The sequence below is a fragment of the Herpailurus yagouaroundi genome, unplaced genomic scaffold (assembly GCF_014898765.1).
Source record: "Herpailurus yagouaroundi ecotype Mexico unplaced genomic scaffold, PumYag 140, whole genome shotgun sequence".
Classification (NCBI taxonomy): Eukaryota; Metazoa; Chordata; class Mammalia; order Carnivora; family Felidae; genus Herpailurus; species Herpailurus yagouaroundi.
The window spans coordinates 17,806,980-17,822,805 of record NW_024412395.1 but is presented as its reverse complement, the minus strand read 5'-3'; the positions used below and the strand labels follow the sequence as shown (position 1 = coordinate 17,822,805).

Below are 15,826 nucleotides of genomic sequence, written 5' to 3'. Positions count from 1 at the left end.
TAACTCATGCCTCATGATGCTTACCTAACACACATCAATTGTCTGTAAGGGACATCACAGCCTTCCTGCACCTAGGAACACGAAACAGCACTTTAACACTATGTTCAGGGGCCATTTTAAACCATAAAATCACCCAAGAAAAGTTCAAAAGTTCCCCCAAAGGAGGGGTACTAATTAGACCACGAGGAGAATACTTAGGCACAGTGTGAGACCTGAAACAAGAAAGTAGAGTGTTGCATTGGTCAGTGTCAGCTAGGAATGTGCACATCAGGCAACTCAAATCTCCCTGCACTCTGGGTGTGTCTGTGAATGGCCACAAAAGCACCGCAACTATTGATTTTGCCGTTACAGATACGTTATAACAAGGAGGCAAATATCTCACAGAATCTTCAAATAACGAGGACTGACTGAACCTGCCTCACAGAGTTGCTCGGATGATTCAATGAATTAAGACAGATACAGCACTGAGAACTCTACCATCATGGCACACGGTGAGTATTCAATAGCTGTTAGCCATTACTGGGGAGACAAAAGGCTCCAAAAAAACATTACATGGTGTAAAAAGCCTAACAAAATGATGAAAGGGGGACATAGGTGGTAACAGAGAAACACAGAGGGAATATGGCATGGAGGAAAGGTCCCAAAACTCCTATTTCTTTCCCTCAATCTCTCACTGTATCTATTTATTTCCCTTCCTTTCCACCAAGAGGTACATACCTTGTGGCAACCATCCACCTTTTTGTTCTTAGATCCATTCTCTGCACGCCGTGCCCTTTTTGCAACATATGCTAGGAAACCACATCTCCCAAAGCCCACTGCCATCTGGTTTCCATGCAGGGTTGGCCTACCGGAGGCACCAGCAGAAGCCAAGAGGACAGCACAGGGAGGAAGCCAGGGTCTCTGCCCAGCGGCATCTCCTCCATGGATGCAGCTCTTCCCACAAGGCCCCGCATTACCTTTGGGATTCCACCACCAGCTCCCACCATGCTGCAGCCCCAGGGGTGTGACAGCCTCCTGGCTGCTAATCTCTGGATTGCCACAGATAGCCTTTTTGGTATCTCACCACTTCCATCCCCTCCATACTCACTTTTCTAGTCGAGTTCTCCCACCACTCAAGTACACACAGGCTCCCGAAGAATGCTATGCCCTGCAACTCTGCCCAGACTCTCCCCCATACTCACCTGCACCCCGCACCCTCCCACAATCTCACCTCCCTTACTTTGACTCTCTGGCTTCCCTGGATTGAGAGCAAATAAAAGTGTTCAGGGTTTAGGGGTTTCTTGCATGTGTGTGCGCTTTTCAATTCACTGTTGCACGAAGAAAAAGCGTACGTATGGAAACGTTAGAGCTACTTCAGCTTTTTATCAAATTACATCACCACGGCCACCTTTCAACATGGGCTACTGGCTGCCCCTGCACCAATGGTTTCCTTCTGCTTAAGTGCTATTTACTTTTTAAATACTAAGCATTACTCTCAACTCATAAATACCTGGATTGAAAAAAACCCAAATGCGGCCTATGGCACATAGCCAATGTTCTCTCATAGTCAGCACTGGTCATTCCTGGCTGCTGACAGCAGCCTGTGTAATCACTGTCCGTGAATTGAGGCAACTTCCATTCTCTTTGCTTTCCATTGTTTCTCACTCCACTGCATAAAAATGTAATGCCTGACCATCATCATGAGCAGGCATAAAAGGGGGAATAAATGAGTTCACGTGGATAAAAGAATGTAACAGCGAACACGGTTCTGCTAAGTGAATCAGAGAATCGGGAGAAGGGAGGCTATGGACAACATTCGCTACTCAGTGAATCCACGTTCTCTTCTCCCCCAACACACAGCTAGACTACGTTTTCTGGCAAGGTGGGCCAGGTGACTGAGTTCTGGGTAATGGAATATGAATGGCAAGGGGCTATGTGCTACCAAGCCTGGCTGAAATATTCTACCTGGCTGGCTGCTGCATGCTCCCCACAAACCACAGACTACAACAGACATCCCTGCAGAGTGCATCTGGAAGGGCCTGTCTTCAATGTCGGACCGATTTGGTCTTGGTCACCAAATGACTTCTAAAAGGATCATTACCCCACACCACCACCACTAGCCTAAAACTACGAACTAGAAAAAACTTACACTGGGTGCAAACCGACCACACACACAGCCACACACATACATGAAGGGAGATCCATTTGTTACAGAAGGTCCCTCATGCAGGACACATACCTTCCAGAAGAACTGGTCAGACATCTGCTTGATGACCAAAGGAGCATATGAAATAATCCCCAGCATGTTCCTTCTATAAAGATTTCTACAAGGTAACCCATTTGGGTGGGAGACTCAGGAATAAGCACCTGTTCCTGGTCCCCTGTTTCCCGTCAGGGAGAACAGTGCTGTGCTAACCAATTTTCTTTTTTTTTTTTTTTTCAACGTGTATTTATTTTGGGGACAGAGAGAGACAGAGCATGAACGGGGGAGGGGCAGAGAGAGAGGGAGACACAGAGTCGGAAACAGGCTCCAGGCTCTGAGCCATCAGCCCAGAGCCTGACGCGGGGCTCGAACCCACGGACCGCGAGATCGTGACCTGGCTGAAGTCGGACGCTTAACCGACTGCGCCACCCAGGCGCCCCTGTGCTAACCAATTTTCAACTTCTAGCATAAAAACCAAGAGGCAGAGATGCAAAGGTGGGTCTCTGAGCATATGAGGTACAGAGCTAAGACTCACATCTCCTAAACCAGTGCTACTCAAAGTTGGGGGTGGGGGGTTCACAGAGCAGGGCCAGTCTACAAAGTACTTAGTGTGTAAAGAATAAGCACCAAACTTGAGGGTAAGTGTTTTGGAAGCTTTTATGGCAATGTGACAGGATAATTTTCTGGCTTTGAATCCACTAATAAAACTGAAGTCTTGTATTCTGGACTTCTTTTTTCTTTTTCTTTTAATTTCACTTCCTAATCATTTATTTTTGTTGTACCAATCCATGATGATTTAGAAGTTTTAAAAACCGCTGTTTCTCCAGTCACCAAGAACCCCCAAACTCTTCAGCCCAGTTCCCAGGGTTCCCACATGGCCTTCCCCAATCCTCCCTGCCTCACCTGGGTTGTCCTCCAACCTCCTGGCTGGGCAACTCGCTCACCCACCCCCTCTCAAGATGGTATCTCATTAGATAAGTGGCGGCAAACTTCCCAGAAGCCTTTTTGATACACGAGCTGTGGGCACTGATTCCTGTAAGCTATCAGGAGGCTCTGATCAAAATGAAGAGTTAAGTGAATGATCAATCAACACAGCTAAAATAACACAGGACTCTGGTCCCAGAAAATGGTCACGGTAAGAGAATAAATGACTAGAAACCTGTCCATGTGCCTTACCCATGTTAATTAACCTGAGGGAGAGCCTCAGCCTGCCCCACAGATGCTGTCTATCCATCACTCCAAGCCTGAAGGGACAAAATAAAATGGCCATCACCTCTCTCCTCCAGGGAGGCTGACATACATGGGAAATTACATACTGGCTTTGGGAGACATAAGAGGCTCTCAACAGAGTGAGTCGTCTCTGTGCGTGGCACCAGGTATGATGAAGTGAACAGCCTTCATCATTGCAAGGCCATAGGACGTGGAGACAGCATTAGCTGTGCCAAGCAGCAAACTGAATTGCCCATTACAAGGGAGTGCTAAACTAGGGGCACCTGGGTGGCTCAGTCGGTTAAGCATCTGACTTCAGCTCAGGTCATGATCTCACAGTTCATGGGTTTGAGCCCTGCGTTGGGCTCTGTGCTGAGAGCTTGGAACCTGGAGCCTGCTTCGGATTCTGTGCCTCCCTCTCTCTTTCCGCCCCTCCCCTACTCACACTGTCTCTCTCAAAAAACAAACTTTCAAAAAAAAAAAACGAAAAAAAAAAACAAAAAACAAGGAAGTCCTGAACTAGCTGGAGAGGGATTTAAACACATACACATCTTCTTGAAACTGAACGGAGAGAAAAGCAAATTGATAGCAAGGACATAAGGAAAGAATGAACAAAGGAAACCACAGGTAAGGGTAGATCCAGATAGCACCAACCATCCTCAGAGTGTGGGTATGCTGGGGGTTGCTACAGGTCTAGGTTCCAGGCAGACCCCATTTTTAAAAATGTCCAGGGACTTGGGGTACCCGGGTGGCTCAGTTGGTTAAGCGTCCGACTTTAGCTCGGGTCATGATCTCACTGCTGATGAGTTCGAGCTCTGCATCAAGCTCTGTGGTGACAGCTCATAGCCTGGAGCCTGCTTTGGTTTCTGTGTCTCTTTTTCTGTCCCTCTTCTGCTCACGCTCTCACCCTCTCAAAAATAAGTAAACGTTAAAAAAAAATTTTTTTTTTAGTGTCCAAGGACAGAAGTATGGTAATTTTAACAGAAGCACCTTTCACAGTTAAGACATGTGTCATCAGGAGATCAGAAAGGGAGCCACCAGATACGGTGAGGAAGGGGTGGAGGGGGTACCTGAGTGTTTTAGTTAAGTCTCCGCACTTCTCTGGATACTTGAAATATTTAAACATTTTTTTTTTTTTTTCAGGTAAAATCAAAGAAAGATACATGACATTGTTTCGAAAGCTCTTGCCAGGGACCAAGAATTGTGATTAGGTCCAGTCAAAGCCAGGCATGTCTTATGAAGACAACTGCTCTACCCTTACACATGTGCCCTGGCGATGACACATCCTCTACCCCCACAGCCACATCCGTCCCTTCCCTCGGGCAGGGAGAGAAGCAGGGTTTCATCCACCATGCCCGTCCATCAGTACTGGGCGGGGGCTACCCGGCATGCAGTCCTACCGTCTCTGGGGCACTCGCTGGGCTCTGAGAGAGAGGAATGAGATGCCAATGTGCACCACAGGCAAAGGGCCAGGATGGTGACAGATATTCCTCAGGTACCAGTCTTCCCAAAGCCTGTGGCCACTATCAAGCTGGCTCAAGAGTCTCTTCCTACCCCACTGCAGGCAGGCTAGCCACCTACACACTGGACTTGGCTGCACAGCACACAGCCAAGGTCAGGCACTGACATTTCCTAAGACATGACTAATGTCCTGAGAACCGCAGAAAGAAATCTGAGCACAGGCAGAGAAGGGGTTTCATTTCAATCACATCTCAGGCCTGCCATCTAAGCCCCCACCCCTTCCAAGATTACTCATCTTTGACGCCAACAGGAAAACATCATTAACTTGAAATCCCATAATCTTCATTTGATGAACATATTTCAATGTCTATACTACCGGAATAATAAAACACACACCTTTTTCTACCAAAAACCTTTCCCGCTTTAGACTCATTCTTTCAGCTCGCTGTGCTGCCATGGGCCAGGAGCTGTGCCAGCCACTAGTGCTGAGAAGAACAGTTAAGGCCAATCCTAGCCCTCAAGGAATTTACAGTCTACTAGACCCACAGTAAGTAAAAGGCATTCTGATTCCACTTCACACCTTCTTCACTTTCTTTGGCTGTATGTGTTCACAAGATCTCCTGGTGTGGCTCTGGTTTTTATTTTTACCACAAACACTGCATCTTTCTCTTCAGGTCAGGTCTTAAGAAATGAAAGTTAGAAGGTGGTTCTTTGAAAAATTGGGGCATTAAAAAAAACAGGTATGGGATCTACAAGGCCCATCTGAAGAGCCTTTAAGTTTGTTTGTTGTTGTTGTTGTTTAATGTTTTCTTATTTTTGAGAGAGAAAGAGAACATGTGAGCAGGGCAGGGACAGAGATGGGGCCGGGGGGGGGGGGGCCGGGAACAGACACAGGATCCCAGGCGGGCTCTGCACTGACAGCAGTGAGCCCGATGTGGGACTCGAACTCACCAACCATGAGAACATAACCTGAGCTGAAGTCAGACGATTAACCGACTGCGCCACCCAGGTACCCCTGAAAAGCCTTATCTGACATCTATTTTCCTCTCTTTTCACAGGCTCTGTGGTAATCAGAGTTAAACAGTTATTTGTTCTTAAGAGCCTGACCTAAACTGATTCATATGGTTACGCATCAACATAAAGATAAAGCCAGGGCAACTACTTCCTAAGTGAGAATGGAGATGGTGTGGGAAGAATGGTGATCTGTTTCTCTGCCTTCAGGAAGACCCAACAATGTCCACACTCTTGGGAGGTGCCAAAGTGTGTGAAAGTCACCTGCTTCCTATTCTGAAGGCTACTTAAAAGGATTATAAGAAATGCAAACTCAGGCACCTGGGTGGCTCAGTCGGTTAAGCGTCAGTCTCTTGGTTTCCGCTCAGGCCATGATTTCACAGTTAGTGAGTTTGAGCCCACATCAGGCTCGGCACTTACACTGCAGAGCCTCTTGGGATTCTCTCTCTCTCACCCTGTCTCTCTGTCCCTCTCCTGATTATGCTTGCTCTCTTTCCCTAAATAAATGAATAAATAAATTTTAAGAAAAAAAAGAAATGCAAACTCATCTGTGATATGGCTTCCCAGTTACAAATGTCAATGCCAGCCAAGTCTGCTGTGTTGGGAAGCCTTCCAACAACAGGTTGACAATAGCCCAATTCGACGGCTCTGGAGGAGGCTGACAGACAGCTGCTCTTTCAGTAGTCATTCCCAAAGGAGCCAACAGGCCTCCTTCAAAGGCAGCTAGATATGGCAGGCTCAAAAGGGAAGGTGACAACATATTTGGTGGCAGATAGACAAAGCCCAGGGGTGCCACACAATGCCAACACGTCTGTCTGCTCCATGAAGGCTGTCAACCCCACAGAGTGCACAGCTGAGAGCAGGAGGTAAGGGCAGACACAGACACAGGATGGTGGGAGGAGGGGATCACAGCACAGGATAGGCAGAAAGATCTTCATCGTTCCCACAGCATAAGCCCCAGCAGCTGGGGATCAGGGACCTCAGACCCAGCTCCAGGTCTCCAGGACATCAGCCACTACCCCCAGCTGCCATGCCTGCCAAGTCTCAGAGGGCAGTAAACGAACTGCTCTGTCAGCAGTAAACTCACTTCCAAACAGACTCCTGAAGATACACTGTTCAGTTGTCCAGCCCCTGAAATGAAGTCCCATTACAATTAAGTCATGTGTGTACGTGGTGGGGTGGGGGAGATGGATTAAATGTGCCTATTTAATCTTAGACAAAATTCCACATCTTCAGAAATTCAGAATCCCTTTGAGGTTCCAAAAGAGACACTTCTTGTTTCTCTGGTTCCTCCCAGCAGGACAAACTCTGAAGGTGACAGCTAGAGAGAAGCCTCTGATAAAAGTCACATGGTCATATGATTCTCTAGCTCTAACATTAAGGCTTTTATTCCTATCAGACATTCGTTTGCTCGTGAGTTGCTGGGGTGTTTTTTCCCCCCACTGTGGTATTTTTTTCCCCTGTGATGTTGTTAGAGACAAAGTGTGTTCAAAGACCCATATACATCAAAGAAACAGGAATTAAGTATATTTAATATTTCATTTTGTTAGCCCCATAACCTTGACACCCAAATCCTATCAGACTGTGAAATCCAAATACTCTGCTCCCAAGTCGAACATCTCATTCATCAAGGTAACTCTCAAGGGTGGCCTGGACACTGATTTTAATTGCTACGGGCTATTCAGACAGTTCAAATAATAAAGTACTTAGCACATTTCCTCCCCCATAAAATATGTTCATAACTGAGGACTTAGTACATGTACTTCTTGAGCAATGGCTCCTTGATATAGACAGTTCGGAGACTGTGCAGTCTTTAGGAATCATTCTGTCCGATTCATCAGTTTGACTTCTATTCCCACCATGACCCTCTGTGTCAGGTTTGGGATGACTGGCTCTGAAGGAGCCAGCCATTCCATGTCAGGGTAACCAGCCATGATCAAGCTAAATCAAGTTGTGTTTGATAATGACTGAATGAAATAATCAATGGACTTCTGCTCTAGTCACTTGACTAATTCTAACCAGCTAAAATATCCTTACCCAATTATCCCAAAAGATTAAGCTCCACCAGGCCTTAACCAGATAGCGAGAGATGTCCCCTCAGGATTAGAGCGGCACTAGCAAAGCCACCTCTCAGCCCTTTGGGACTAGGTGTCTATATTCTCACAGTTCCAAATGCTAACATCTGACTCAACTATTTGCACTTCTCCCTCCCAACAGCAACTATCCTGGGTCTGTAATTGGCCACATGAATATCTGCTTACTTTAGTACTTACATGGCCTAATGGATCCTCCTCCAATGCTCACTTCAGAACAGTAATCACTCCTGAAATCACAAAGACAAAGACACTGTTAAGTTTCTCCTCTTTAACTTCTTGACCTATTGCCAACAGGTTGACAAAGACCTTCTATGGACTTTATTTCTCCCAATTTGGAACCCAGTTGCCTTTCAACACAGTCTCCCAAAAAGAGATAGCCTAAAAATAGCCAGCCAGCTGGGAAGCCCGATCACTTCAACACCCAAAGGCATTCACCTAAAAAAAAAAAAAAAAATGTATGATCGCACGTGTTAAGACCCCAAATCATCCATTATTAGCTCAGTAGGAGCAAGACTATGTTTGGCAATGATGGGGCTTCCCCAAATCTCGGGAGGCATTAAACCCAAGCTTTTACCAATTCTAATGCTTTCCGGACTAGACTGCATTAATATACACACACAGTTCCAAATATATGTATGCACACATTTTTAAAAACAGATAGCTCTATTACCAAAAACTAAAGAGTTTGCAATAGAAGATAAACCCAATTGAATTACATGCCTGTTCATTCAAATGGAACAGATTACTTGTAGCCACTTCACCTTCAAGAAGAAGAAAAAAAAAAAAAAGAGTGTAAAGCATTTTAGAAATAGATCTATGTGCTTCTGATAAAGCTAGTATTTTCCCTCTATAATATTCCTTTATAAAATAAAAGGGGGGGTACATGTCCTTTAACAGATATATACTGCATGTTTCTGATATTCCTGGAATTTGTCAGCAGAGAATTAGAAAACTGAAATAGTTCAACAGTGAGGGAGGGAAGGAGACAGGGGGAATGGAGGAGGGAGGAAAAAATAAAAACCATGCTGCACAGACCCATCTTCAAGCGGACTGCCCAGAAGTATTCTAAGACTAACCAACTGCTTCACCACTGAAGAACTTCATGGAAGAACATGATGCATCATTTTCTGCTACAAAATGTCTGAATTAGGCTATTTTTTTAAAGTTTATTTATTTATTTTGAGAGAGAGAGAGAGAGTACAATCAGGGGAGGGCCAGAGACAGAGAGGGTGAAAGAGAGAATCCCACGCAGGCTCCGCACTGACAATGCAGAACCCAATGGAGGGGGCTTGAACTCACGAACAGTGAGACCATGACCTGAGCCGAAACGCAGAGTCAGATGCTTAACCAAGTGAGCCACCCAGGCGCCCCTGAGTTTGGTTATTTTTTAAATCAAAATCTTTTACATCAAAATTGTTATATGGTCTACAGCATACAACTAATTACCCCTTGCAGCATTAACACCTGTGTGTCAATGATCTCTGAGCAATACCAGACAGCTGTGTGCCAGGGCACTTGGAAGAGGCTCGACCAGCGGTCATTCCAAACCACCAACTCCAGCCATCAGTCCTACCTCAGAAATGTTTACTGAAGAAGGACAGAAGGTCAAGGGCACCTGGGTGGCTCAGTTGGTTAAGCAGCCGACTTCGGCTCAAGTCATAATCTCATGGTTAGGAGTTCGAGCCCCACATCTCTGTGCTGAGAGCAGAAAGCCTGCTTCAGATCCTGTCTTCTCTCGCTCTCTCTGCCCCTCCCCCACTTGCATGCACTCTCTCAAATAAACATTAAAAAAATTTTTTAAGTGGACTTCATTTAAAAAAAAAAAAAAGGAAGGATGGAAGGTTAGAAAGCACTCCGTCAATGTCAGTGATCGTGTGGCCCCCTTTTTATATCAGTCTCCATTTGGACACAGCTCTGAGGTGAAAGAACAGTTTATAGGGATGCAATACTGTGAAACCAAAGAAGCTGCTAATTCCACCAAGTCCAGTCATCAAGATGTATTTTAAGAAAACAATCCTGAGCATTTTGGTCAATACCAAAACCCCTTCCATCATGTGTAGTGGCATAAGCTAGCAAAATGAATATCCATGTGCCTTAGGCCTAAATGATAAAGGCCTACTTTCTGTGTTTTTGCTCTTTTCTGTCTGTTTTCATCAACATCTCAACTGGTGCATTACAGGGCAATTTTCCTAGTGAGGGCTGGGATCGAGCAGTTAAGACTGTATGATTTTTTAAATGTGCATGATGTGCCTCCTCCCCCCACAAAAAGTTCAATGCTCTCAAATCTGAATTTTTCTTTGATAATACATTAACTAAAAACTCAACCTTGATTTCCCCTTAAGCATCAGACAAGCTATTCCTCAAGTCCTATGAAAACGAGTGCATTACCCTTGGCTCTATCATTAGCAAAATTCATGGTCACTATGAAACCAAAGGGCCATTCATTCCTATCCTCAGCAAACTTTCATGTTCAACTCATCTTAAATTATCATTTGCTGAGGAGCTAAATAAGTAAAACATTAATGAGAACTTATAGTCACTTCTAGTTAGGTCTCTAGATCAAGAAAACATGGAAGGAAGTCCTTTCTCCTTCCTCATTTTGTTTTTTAGTTTATTTATTTACTTTGAGAAAGAGAGACAGAATGGGCAGTGGGGAGGCAGAGAGAGAAGGAGAGAGAATCCCAAGCAGGCTCTGCACTGTCAGCACAGAGCCTGATGCAGGGTTCAAACTCACAAACCATGAGATCATGACCTGAGCTGAAACCAAGTGTCTGATGCTTAACCCATTGAGCCACCCAGGCACCCCTCTCCTTCCACATTTTCAGAACAGCAGCACTTTACAGCTTCATCAAGATTTCACCCACACGTTTGTTTTCTGGGCATTAATAGGCTCCCTCACTCTCTTCTTGGGCTCACGCTTTGATTTTCCTCCCTTTCTTAATTACACCTAAATTAGGAGAGCATTTGTAAAGCATCATGGGAATTCAATTCAATCTAAAAAGAAAAAGGTGGTGAACACAGGAGACAAAGTCAGTGAAAAAGTAGCCAGGAAAAGCTGGAATCCCATTTTCAACCAACATTTAACCCCATGATTTGTTATTTTGGATAAAAGAGATTACAAATGGGTAGCAAAATGCCCTACTTGACCAGCTCTGCACTCTAGGGTGGTATTCTATAAGGAATCTGCCCTGGAGTTTCTTGCCTCCCACCCCCTTCCCTTGCATGTTTGAGAATCACCACCACAGAACCTCCTTTGGATCCAGTAACACATGACGATGGTGGCCAATTCCAGACCTAGGGGTCTCACACCTCCTCGCCCCTCATGTCCTTCTGCACCAGAATCTTCTGGGTTGATCCCCTTCTCAAGTTTACACTCAAGTTTTTCACGGTCTTATTCCCTATGAACCATGTCTCTCCAGGTCTCAGAATCATGATGCCAAACAACCGTGGACATAGCTCAAAACAGTCTTTCTTTCCCTGTCTCCTTTCCTGGAGGTTAATAAGCTCACGGACAGCACCACCGCTGTTCCATACGTGTATTCATGTGAGAAAATAGTTGAAGGGAGCGTATGGCTCTGTCCAAAGTATCTTCATGCCCACAGAAATCATTTCAAATGATAAGATGTACTTACTGGTACCCACGAGAGAATCCTAAGCATGTTTATAAGCTTTTATCATTCAATCTTCCTGATCAAATATCAGATAATATCAGATAGTCACATAGCAACAAAACAAAACAAAACAAAACAAAACCACAATGGCAATGCTGGCTTCAAATGGCTTTCATCTTTTGTGGGGCAGGGCAGCTAAATTCACCACAAAGTGAAATTTTGCACAGTTAGAAAGATCTAAAGCGATCCTTGACATCAGAACTTACACAACTTAACCTTAAATACTTTTGGTTGCAACATACTTCAAAACTTTCTAGCACCTTTCCATTTCAGGGAGGCCTCTCATCACAATGCCACTGAAACTTTCCCCCCAAATACAGTCCAATCTAAATCTGCCCCACATTGCTCATGCTGCCTGGACTCAAAGAGAGAAGTCCAATGCTCACAAGCTGTGTGAGGACCACCAAGTGGCTCTCTCAGTCTCCATCTTCTTGTGTCTGAACAGAGGTGATCATGATGTCTCATTCACAGAACGGCAGTGGGATTCATCTGAGCTAACACAACACAGCCAGAACCACAGCTACCACCTCAGACAGGGAACCCTCCACAAATATTAGGGATTCTTACCGCTGTGGCTGCTACTGCTGAACGATCATTCATAGGATAAAAAAAGGCAGCTCTAGAACCAGTCAGAAGCCTGGAACCACAGCCTCTCGTAATGCTGGTTACATCAGATTTTCATTTTGCTAACAGCTATTTTGCACGGCAGGTGTGACAGTAACAATGATTCAGTGACCGGGGACTTGCAATACCCTTAGTTAAAATGACTGTTCTCCTCCAGATGGTCCCCAGGTAAAATGTGTTTGATGGACAAGTAAAAAAAATTCAAACCTTGCAACTTGAGATTTCATAGGTAACTTGAATTCTAGAGGTATTTGTATCCATCAAAGTTTATCCAAGATTCAGGGGCACGCGGGTGGCTTAGCTGGTTAAGCATCCAACTTCTGCTCAGGTCATGATCTCATGGTTTGTGAGTTTGAGCCCTGTGTCCAGCTCCGAGCTGACAGTGCAGAGCCTGCTTCGGATTCTGTTTCTCTCTCTCTCTCTCAGAAATAAACATTAAAAAAATTTTTTAATAAAATAATGTTAAAAAAAACACATTTATCCAAGATTTTACCAAGACACGAGGACAGTGGGCTGGGAGAGCCAGGGACACAATTTATCTAGGTTTGCCCCTGTTTTTTATGGTTCACTCACAACGTCAGGAAGAGCAGAATCCCTTGACAAAGCTTGCACACCATCCCCAAGAGTGATTAGTATTTTCATCAAGATTATTTTAACAGGCACTAAGGAATTAATCTTGGAATTCAGTTGCTTGAACCTTCCCCAAATTACACCGGTTTCTGTCCTTTGGCCCAAAGGTTCTCAACACGCAGTCTCAAATCAACAATATCAACATCATCTGTGAAGCTAGCAATGCAAAATCTCAGACCTCACCACACCCCTACTGAATTAGAGACACTAGGCTGGGGCCCAGGAGAGTCGGATGCTGGCTCAAGTTTAAGAACCACTGGGGCGCCTGGGTGGCTCAGTCGGTTAAGCGGCCGACTTCGGCTCAGGTCACGATCTCATAGTCCGTGAGTTTGAGCCCCGCGTCGGGCTCTGTGCTGACGGCTCAGAGCCTGGAGCCTGTTTCGGATTCTGTGTCTCCCTCTCTCTGACCCTCCCCTGTTCATGCTCTGTCTCTCCCTGTCTCAAAAATAAATAAAACGTTAAAAAAAAATTAAAAAAAAAAAAAAAGAACCACTTCCAATAGGCTATTAACACATGGGCTGGGGCATCAGAACATACAGCTCTTTTCCTTCAACTATCTGGCATTTCTCGGATCCATAAAACCTGCTATAGGATGATGTCAGCTGTTCCGTTTATTTTTAATTCTTCATGATGAGGCTGATGATGATTCATTCAGCACCTTATGTGATCACTTAAATAGTAAGGATCCTTCTTGCCCACCCCTAATGGAAGGTGACTGCTGCCTGTTATTTCTGCTGTAATTACAGGAACAATTCAGTAACAAAAGCTTGTCCTTTATCAACCTCAGCAAAAGCTGTAATAGAGAGTTATAATTATAACACTCCATTCTTTCCCATAATGTGTTCACAATAATGTATCCTTTGAAAGTGATCATACCACATGTCATAACAAGGAAACACAGAACCCAGGATCAAATTTAGCTTATTGTAAATAGAAATCAAAACTCCAAGTGTTTGGGCACACCTTTTCCAATTGACATCAAACAAGTACACGTTAGCCATCCAGCTGTATCTCATTTATTTAAGTGAAATATGGGGGCTGGGGGAGGTGATTTAATGCATTCTGTGGTCCTAAGGTAACCTCACAATACTCAACAGCTATCACCAGACAACACCCATCATCTAACTAATTATCAAAGCAGGAAGCATTAAGGAGCATTTCCTAAATAATAAATAATCCTTTTCCCTACCTTTAATTTGTTGATATGTGTATTAATTTGGAGAAGTTAATTTCATACTTGTTGTGAGGTCTCCTGATGAATTGTGAATACCAGCATATTATTAGTTTCCCTTTCCTTTTTGATTAATTTCACACTTATGCTGGATAAGAAAGGTTAGATTAATGATGTCTGCAAGACAGTGTTCAGTTCTTGTAAGATACTAAATCAACCTCATGTTCAAGTAAACACAGAATGCAGATAAGGAAATGATAATGGAATTGTCTCCAGGATGTGTTTAAGGTGCCATGCAAATAAATGCCCAGAAACCCAGAGTGTTTAAGCTATAAACTCCACTGACTACTCCTCCAGAAGGGGAGGAAAATAAAGGCCAGAGTTCTGAAGACTGCAATATGCACCAATAAACCTGTGCCCTTACCACTGACCCCAGAGATGAATTGATTTATCACTACAATTCTCAATTTTCCAAGGGTCCCTCTGTGTATTACTAGTCTCTTCCCATCCTTGTGTTTTCTAGACTCTCTACAACAGTCTCAGGACTCCTAGCTCAATAGGTATTGAATAGGCAGGTCGCCTTCTACAGAGGATAAAAAGGAGCATAAACTCAGGCTCAACATGCAGCTTCAATATGCACATAACATGCTACTCCTATTTTCTAGGATAATGTCTACATTAACTGAGAACCTGCTACGTACCAAGACACCAGGTACCTTGTATAAGTTAACGTAACCACAGCTCTTTGAGGTACAATTATACACAGTTTGTAGATGAAGAAACTGAAGCTCAGAAAGCTACCTAGCTTGCTTAAGTGACCACTATCTTCATACAGATCTGTCAAGCTCCCAAGCCTGGAGTCTTCCATTCCACACCACTTCCCCAGAGCATGAGTAAATAGAACACTTATGGCTGCCTAGACATTATTCCAGAAGACCTGAAAACTACAGACATGCCATCTTCCTCTAAGAAACTTCCCTGCCTACTCTAGCTCCAACTGACCTAAGTATTGTTTGCATCTCAACATTTAAATACAATGTCACGATTCTGTGCTATTAGACTAATGTCCACTAGACTATGCAGTGTCTTAACCCTCCCTGCACAGACAAGCCTGCCCAACTGAGACCTATATCCAAGTCCTAACACAGGGATCGGTCATCTCTGGTCATGGTCTCAAGCAGTCCTGTCCAGTATGGTAGCCACTTACTACATGTGGCTCAATTCAATCACAACAAAATAAAATTTAAAATGCAGTTCCTCAGACACACCAGCCACATTTCAAAGGTCCAATGTCCACATGTGGCTAGTGGCTATCATATTGGACAGTTCAGCTACACAACATCTCCGTCATGGCAGAAAGTACTACTGGGTGGTACTGGTGCAGAGATATTCTAAGAAGGCATGCTCTCATTTAATATCCTACCAACAGTGTGCAGGAGGACTGAGTCTGTTTGCCATAGAACTCATCAAGGCCACCATCAGACCAACTGTGGCCATACCTATGGGTCTTTGGAGCTCATCCTTTAAGGAATAACATTCCATGACAAGTTAAGTCATTTGTAGACTTAGAAATAAAGAACAGGCCTCGGAGAAGAGAAATGAGAACAAACAATCATCATAAACTCTTCCATTTGAGAATAACCATGCTAACCAACTGTAGGTCAGGAAAGACTCAGCAGCAACCACAGCCACATGCACAAGGGCGTCCCTGAGGCATACCCTCACTGAAACACTCAAGAAGTTAATCTCCCCTATTCCTCCTTGGCAAGAC

At 44.3% G+C, this 15,826-nt stretch overlaps 1 protein-coding gene across 4 annotated transcripts in view; it reads right to left on the bottom strand.

The window, feature by feature from the left end:
• Nucleotides 1-15,826, bottom strand: part of MGAT5 (alpha-1,6-mannosylglycoprotein 6-beta-N-acetylglucosaminyltransferase) — a 338,680-nt gene that overhangs the window by 282,514 nt on the left and 40,340 nt on the right. For all 4 annotated transcript variants that reach the window (XM_040474902.1, XM_040474901.1, XM_040474903.1 and 1 more), the window contains exon 2: nt 8,137-8,186. The gene's annotated coding sequence lies outside the window, so the exon portion shown is untranslated. The remainder of the gene's footprint in view (nt 1-8,136; nt 8,187-15,826) is intronic.